We start from the raw sequence: 9,008 nt of genomic DNA on the forward strand, positions 1-9,008 counted from the left end.
AATTATTGGACTGCTTCTATACCACCCTGGACCAGGTCCAGGTGTTGGTGCCCTGCATTACCCTCAAAAAGCCAAAAAGTATCATAGCCAGCAAATTTATCTATAATATTGGAAGAGAAAAAATGAACATTCCATGAACTTGAAGATTTTCAGGACTTTCTAGCAACCAAGCCTGAACTCAACAGAAAATTTAATATATAAGAGGCAATGTCAAAGATCAGTTTCAAGGAACTCAACATACACAATTGCTCATATTTTTTTTTGGTTTTGTTTTTGTTTTTAACATGGGAAATGTATACCATATGTTTAAGACTGACAACAATTGGGCAACTCACAACAAAGACTGGGGCAGAGTTAAGATAAAAATAGTAGCTATGTTATACAAATGAGGTGCAGAAGAAGAATAGATACAGAGGAAGTAGAGGAGGGAGGTGTGCTCCTACTTACTCACATCAGGAATGAGTTAAATAGGCAAAATTACATATATACTATGAAGGCTATAGTACCCTCAAAAATCTATGAAAAAATAAGGGGGGAGGGATGGGTGGACCAGAAAGGAATGGGTATGGAAAGAAGACAATGGAGGAATCCATTTGGGGGTTGAGGGGGAAGATTAATTTTGCTCTTAACTTGCCTTGCTATCACTTAAAGAAATGAGTCAGTAGGGATGTGTATGGTTTATGTGGGGGGAGGAGATGAGATATGTGTGTCTTTGTGTGTAGGTGTGTATGGGTGTATAAACATAAAGATATCCTTTTTTAATTATAGACTGTTTGGGAATGGTGAGGCAGATGAAAAGAGTAAAAAAGAATAAAGTAAAAAGAAAACAAAATAATTTACAAGGAAGAAAAAAAAATGGACACTTATGAATATAATTTCTTCTACTAATATATATATGTGTGTTTGTATGTATATATATACACATACAAACACATACACACACACATACACACACACACACATATATATATATATATATATTTTTTTTTTCTTGGTTTAGTAATCTGTTATATATTTTGAATTCTCCCTTATGTTCTTCTGGGCACATGACAAGGTTTTCTTTTGTTTTGTATTCTTTCTCTATTTTTTCTTTTTTTCTTATTTTTTTTTAAATGAAATAAATTAAAAGAAAAAGAAATGATGAGCAGGATTGTCCCCAGAAAAAACCTGGAAAGACTTACATGAACTGATACAAAATGAAAACATTGTATACACAGTAACAACGATAATGTAAAATGATCAACTGAGAATGATTTAGCTATTTTTAGCAATACAATGATCACTACAACTGTGAAGGACTTATGATAAAAAATGTTATTTCTCCCCAGAGAAAGAACTAATGCAATCTGAATTCAGATTGAAACACACTTTTTAAAAAATGTTATCTTTCTGGTTTGATTCTTTTTTTTCTTTTGCAGAATGGTTAACACACACACACACACACACACACACACACACACACACACACACACACACACACTCCTAAATCAAATTTTTTGCTTTCTTATTGCAACTCCATCATTCCTCTAAACTCTTGAACATCCCCCCTCCCTCCCCTTATGGTTTTATGCTCTGAGATTCTATGGTTCTGGAATTTGAATGGACACATGAAAAAAGGAAGAGAGCTTGGAAGAGGCAGCCATTTCCCAGAGTAAGAGAATGATTTGAACTAGAGGAAGAAATTCTCTCACTTACCTGGATGACAAGGATAGCATCCCTCCATATCCATTTCATAAAGTTCTCTATATACTCCAGTGCATGAGCCATAAACATGTTAAGTAGCTTGGGCAAGGAAAAGGAAGATAATGAGGGCAAGGAAGAGAGAATAATCCAGGATGTCAGAAAAAGTAGTCTAAAATCTTAATCGTGTCATTCTCTGGCCAGATGACTGGAGACATCTTGAAAACCCCCAGGATTTCTTCCAGTTTCCAGATCTGAGATCCTGGATTTAATCTCAAAACTCTCTCTAACTAGCTTTGTAACTCCCAACAGCAAGAATCTTATAAAGTCTGGAAGGGGACGGAAGAAAGAAAAGCCTCCTCCCACTGTGACTCCACCCTATCCACCAGCCAGATCGCTTGCACAATCCCATGCATCCTATCTTTCGGTTAAATTTCTCAGGCACTTTATATCAGGAGGGTACAGTCTCCCCCAGATCCAATTCAGGTCACACATAGTCAGAACTTTCCCCTCCTGATTTTTTTTTTTATTTTATTTTTTTTCTGAGGCTAGGGTTAAGTGACTTGCCCAGGGTCACACAACTAGGAAATATTAAGTGTCTGAGACCAGATTTGTATTCAGGTCCTCCTGAATTCAGGGCTGGTGCTCTATCCACTGTGCCACCTAGCTGCCCCTCCCCTCCTGATTTCTACAAGACAAGTTTGGAATTTGGGGTATTTCTTTTCCTAGATAACTGAGTTTTCAATTCTGTTCCCCTCCCCCTCCTATCTGTGTATGAATCTGTATGAGATGAGGTGAGATCTTTCAAGATATTTGAGAAAATCGAGCAAGGTTTCATCTATTTCAGAGTTTGAGTAGGGCTGAAGGACTTTGAAGATTGAGTCAAGAGCATAATTAAGTCCCTTTCCTGCTATCCTCCCATGACATCATTTTCACCCTATTTCAGTCAAATATGGGCAACTATGTGCTTATTGGTCAAGTTCAACTTCTTGGGTAGTTCTCCTGTTTAGAATATAAGGTCCTCAGCCAATGAAGATGAGTCAATGGTGGGAGGGGGCTATTTGAATTAGAGATTAAAAGTGTTAACCCTGCCCCAGAAGGTGCTTCCTCCCTAGTCTGCTCCATGGGTGGGACGCCCTTCTCTCAAGAATATATAATAAACTTTGCTTTGCTTCAAGAGATCTCTCCAGCTTTTTTATTAAATGGTGACCCCCCTCACCATTTCTGAACCACACAAATCCCTGAGCTGCCAAACCCTGACCCCTTCTGTGTCTCTGATGAACAGTATGGAGTCATTCAGCTTTGGGAGACAATTTAGTTTATCTTTCTTAGACTGAACTTGGAGAAAAGTTGATCATACACATACATGCATACACACACACACACACACACACACACACACACACACACACACAAGAGCAGTGTCCCATCATGCAACTCCCAAGACTTGCACCAGCATTTTTCTAACTTTGAGCCTGGTTCTCTACCTGCTTCTTTGGAGGACACTGGGTGCCAAGTAGATAAGACATCCTGGCAGAGTCACTCTGAGCAAATTTCCTAACCTTTCTGTGCTCTTGGCAGCTCTCTAAGATTATAGATTGTAGAGAAGAGACCAACCTAGATGCATACATACATAAATATTATATATCTATATTATAGCTTTCTATTTATAAAGCATATGCATGAGTAATTTTTCAACACTGACCCTTGCAAAACCTATTCCAAATTTTCCCCTTCTTCCCCCCTCCCCTAGATGGCAGGTATTCCATTTCATGTTAAAATATATGTTAAATCTAATATATGCATACATATCTGTACAGTTATCTTGCTGTACAAGAAAAAATGGATCTAGAAAGAAAAAAAAAAAAAACCTGAGAAGGAAAACAAAACTGCAAGCAAATAATAAAAGAAAGAATGAAAATGCTATGTTGTGTTCCACACTCAGTTCCTACAGTCCTCTCTCTGGGTGTAGGTGACTCTTCATCACTACACAATTGGAATTGATCTGAATCAATTCACTTTTGAAGAGAGCCAGATCCATCAGAATTGATCATCACATAATCTTGCTGTTGCCGTGTATGTGTATAATGATCTCCTGGTTCTACTCACTTTACTCAGTTTATGTAAATCTCTCCAGATCTTTCTGAAATCCTCCTGCTGGTCATTTCTTACAGAACAATAATATTCCATAACATTCATATATCATAATTTACCCTACCAGTCTCCAACTGATGGGCATCCATTCAGTGTCCAGTTTCTGGCCACTACAAAGAGGGCTGCCACAAACATATTTGCACATGTGGGTCCCTTTCCCTCCTTTAGGATCTCTTTGGGATATAAGCTCAGTAGAAACACTGCTGGGTCAAAGGGGATGCACAGTTTGATAACTTTTTGAGCATAGTTCCAAATTGCTCTCCAGGATGGCTGGATTCTTTCATAGTTCCACCAACAGTACATACATAAATATAATAGAGAAATGTATGTATGCATATGTAAAGACGTGTGTACATTTTTATAATATATTTGTGTATAATGTATGTGTTACATGTGCATATACAACATAAACATGTGTACTATATATGTATACATTATGATCATGTATGTATGCACACACAAACACACACACATAGTTCTAAGTACTGTGCTGTACTGGCTTGGGGTCTTACTCTGAATCCTCCCTGTCTGGGGCTGAGCTGAGTTCTGGAGTTGAAGCTACAGCAGCCCCTCCTCCTTTTTTTGTTTGGGGTGCTTAGAGTAGAGGTATGGAGGACAGACAGTACCTGCCCAGTTTCCCTAATATTCTTACAATCAAACAGTATCTCTTTAATATCTCCTTGGATCTCAGTCTGCACGCAAGCTCCCAAGCTCTCAAGAACTGAATCCTCTTCTTTGACCAAAATCTTCTAAGTACTTAGTGAAGATTAAAACATAATTTCTCAAATATATAGGCAGGTAAAAGGAACACCTTTCAAACATAAATAATACTTCTCCTAGAGTATAGCTGCAATTTGCAAATGGGAATGAATTAGAAACATTGGGCCTGGAGTAAGGTAGACCTGAATTCAAATTCAGCTTCAGATACTCACTAGCTGTGTGACCCTGAGCAAGCTACTTACTCACATGCTTCAGTTTCCTTATCCAGAAAACCTCAAATGGGGTCATAAAGACTTGGACATGACAACACCAACACCAAAAATGAAGATGTGTACAAAGACAGGAGGTCTTGCCAGATGCAGTATGGAGTCTGAGACTGAGGAGGAGATGGAAAGGCAGGAGAAAGGGTTGGGGGGGGGGGGAGTGGAGAGTCTAGCTTGATGGAGATGCTAAAGCTGGTGACTCTGACTTCTCTTGGTTTTCACACAAGAAAATACATTGCTCCTTGCAGGTAGAGTCTTCCTTTCTTCCATATGTGTTTACACACACACATGCACATATGTACACTACATGCAAATGTATGCACACATAGCACAATGCACATATATATATATACAGTATATATACACACATGCACATACATATGTATGTAGATGGATATATGTCATTGTTTATATAAGCATTTGTATATATATACATGTATATACAGGTGTATATCTATGTGTGTACGTATATATGTAGGTGTGTGTATGTATACATGCATGCATGTATGTGTATGTATATATATATATATATATGTATATACATTTCAAGCAATAGATTAAAAGGAATAACTAATTAATCAAGCAAAACTAGCCAGCAGCAATCAAATGAATAGGTCTGTATATACGTGAAACACAACTAAGTGATAAGTACCAGCATCTACCACAATTAACAAGGTTTGCCAGAGTGTGGATGTAATATAAAAAGTAATCAAATGAACATAATGGAAAATAAAAACCATTTTCAACATGTGGTTATCTACACAGACATCAATAGAAATGCAATTACATCCCAGATATTTTTCACAGAACAATGCCTCCCATTGTCACCTACACAAATAAACAATTAACATTTATGTCTTCAGATTACTGATTATAACACTGCAAGAGTATGGAAAAAGTATATAGCAACAAGCCTGTACAGCATAATAAACTGGAGCACTTTTCACACCCTATGAGTCTCCCATCTCATTCATATCACCTCTAAGGTCAAAGGGCTCATATGCCGTGATCTCTTAAAAGATGGCCACAACATAGCATGCCTTAGTGTAGTGATTGATCTAATAGACATCCTTCTCTTGTCACTGACTGATCTTTTTGCTTTACATAAAGTTCATAGAAGCTGGGATGGGCTGACTCCAGACTCATGCTAACCGTGTTTCTACATCTGAATTGACCACCATTCCAGGTTGGCTGTCAGTGCACTCAAGCCCTGTGGGTTAAAGCTATAACCTCTGTGTTCCTGTAGCAGGTGTGGGCATAAACAGAGTTGGCTCCTAGTTTAATTCTCCTGCCCTGTAGTATTCCATGTGGTTTCTTTAATTTGACTATCTGTAAGGATCCAAAGAAAGGTCAGGCAAGTGCAATTGAGATGCAAGTCTTTATCCCTGTATGTGCTTAAGAGTTGAGTACTTAGGGACTTCCTTCATGGGTGGGACCTCCACCCATGGCGGGAACCTAGATCTCCCTCTGAAGTCTCAGTCAAGTTCGGGATGTAGCCGTCATCATTGATTGGTTAGTGTCTGTGACCTCATTGACCCTATTTAAGCTCTGGACAGGAAGAGCTCTTCCATTTTCTCTTTCCCCTTTTCCCCCTCTTACCACCTGGAGACTGGACTGGGAAGTCGCTACTAAGGTATGTGCAGGAGGCCATAGAGTAGATGTGATTTACGTCAATAAAGTTTAAGATTGTTCATTTAAACTCTTGAGTGCTCCATTGTGCTTCAAACTACTTCCATGTGAGACGGTAGCCAGAGGATTCTGAGGACCTCAAAACAGAGATAAGATTGATATTATATTTGCCAGTTTTTTCTCGGGTAGGCCTAGGAATAAGGGCCAATTAGCATTAGTTAGGGAGAGTAAAAAACCCTAACTATCTATATTTGAATCCTAAAGTCTGTACACCTGATGGCCTCTTTTTTTCACTTTTCTCACCACAGACACTCCCCTCAGCCCTCTGCACCTGCTCATTGGAAACTCCAACTAACTCTCCGATGGTCAATAGGTGGCTGTGATAAATAGTCTTATACAGTCCGGTCCCCCACCACCCCAGTTCTGTGGGGATATTTTATAAACTGACAAATTGTGTAGTCTCTCACTAGCCTTGTATGAGTTAGCTTTGCTAACATCTCAGTCCCTGGACTGTGAAAGCAGTCTTTGTCTCCTTTAGATGGAGGAATCTGATAGTGTACACAGAAGGTGTTTAATAAAAGTTGATTGAGTGAGTGACATAGTATTCACTAGGCAAGTACAAGACTGAAAGTTACTGACTGCCTAGAAGACAATCCAGGGTATCCTGTGGCATGGTGTCCTAGTCCACATGTCTTGTGTTCAAAGTTCAGAAACCAACCCATCTCTGTATCTTTCTATTTTTCTTTTGCACTACCACTATAAGTCATGGGAAAAGCATGGCTACTTGAATGCCATTTCCAGCATTTCTTAAAGACAGCCTCTGAAAACTTTCTTTTAAGACAAAACATGACAGCCTTTGATGGATGCGGGGCTTTGCATCATGTGGAACCCTCTACAAGTGGGGGCTTTGTCCTTCAGAATAGAATTTCTCATCACTTTTGCAAGGAATTGTGGGGTATTGATTGGGAGCTAGTTCTCCAGAGCTGGGACAAGTTAGTTTTTCTATCTTATGCTTCTCCCATGTGTTATTTTCTCAACATATTGGGTTGAGAGTGGGGCTACTTGACCATACTTTTCACCCCAAATTGCAGGGTTTTACTGAAGGATCCATAAAAGCCTCACCCTCCATTTCTGTGAGGCTCCTGTAGGAGTTCTATGGGTCAAAACTCCTTCCTTTTCTCCTCTGTGAGACATTTCTTCTTTCTGTATGTCTACATTCTCTTCTTTCTCTTCAGACCCACCAATCAATGGGCATTCTACGTTAAGGGCCCACAGGGGGCAGCAGGTAGTGAGCTAGATGCTGAGGCACAGAGACAGTGAAATGGTTCCTGCTCTACAGGACCTATTTGATACCTTAATTTTTTTCTTGTCTTGTTATTTTGTGCTGTTTTGTCACTTAAAATTCTTTAAAACACTCATTCGAGGTTTTCTGGATAAAGTTACTGGAATGTTTTGCCCATTCTTTCTCTGGCTCCTTTCACATATAAGGAAACTGAGCCAAAGAAAGTCATACAGCTAGGAAGTGCCTGAGATCAGATTAGAAGTCAGATCTTCCTGACTCTACATCCAGCACTCTTTCCATTACACCACTTTGTTACCCATATCCCCTCTAACATTTGTCATGATCTTTGGCTTTTAGCCAATCTGAGAGATATTTGTCTCAGAATTGTCTTAACTTGCATTTCTCTGATCAATGGTGATTTGAAGCACTTTTTTATATGACTACAAATACTTTCTTCATCTGAAAATTGTTCATATCCTTTGACCATTTGTCAATTAGAGAATCTGCCCCATAATTTGAACATGTGGGCAGAGAAGTACATAACATCTAGGAGCTAGACTGCTGACATAGTTCTTAGCTCAGCTCAGGATCTTGGCCCCCACCCTTTCCGGGCATCCCCAGGATCAGTGTGAATGAGACTAGGCTAATGAGCCAACTCCCACACCTTTCCAGATACCTTCAGTGTTAGAGTTAGGTCTCTCTACTCAAGTGATCTTATGTATAATCTCCTAATTAGAAGGGGATCCCCTATTAGGATGTAAACTCTGTGAGGTCAGGAATTGTTTTTTCATTTTCTCTTTATATATTTAGCCCCTAGTACAATATTAAATAGACACTTAATAAATGCTTATTGGATTTAGTTAGAGCTAATAAATAAACAGAGTAATGAGTGAATTTTAAAATGTCCCAGAGAAAAGAGTAAGTGAATGAAGGTGGGAATAGGAATGATGAGGATCACCATGAGGGACAGTCACCATCTTCAAGGATCCTTTCATCTCTATTATAAGCAAGGTCTTAGTTCTGAAAATGTCATAGTTGAGAGAATGAGAAAGGGTGCTTCTCAAAAAACACAGTTATACTACTACCTGGTATCCAAGCTCAAGGAGAGATCTCTAGAAGCAAAGCAAAGTTTATTATACATTCTCTTGAGAATTGGTTGTACCACCCATCTGGCAGACAATTGAAGGGAAGAAGCACCTTCTGGGGCAGGGTTAACACTTTTAATCCCTAATAGCCCCCTCCCATCATTGACCCTCATTCTCATTGGCTGAGGACCTTAC

This window comes from Sminthopsis crassicaudata, chromosome 3 (assembly GCF_048593235.1).
Source record: "Sminthopsis crassicaudata isolate SCR6 chromosome 3, ASM4859323v1, whole genome shotgun sequence".
Classification (NCBI taxonomy): domain Eukaryota; kingdom Metazoa; phylum Chordata; class Mammalia; order Dasyuromorphia; family Dasyuridae; genus Sminthopsis; species Sminthopsis crassicaudata.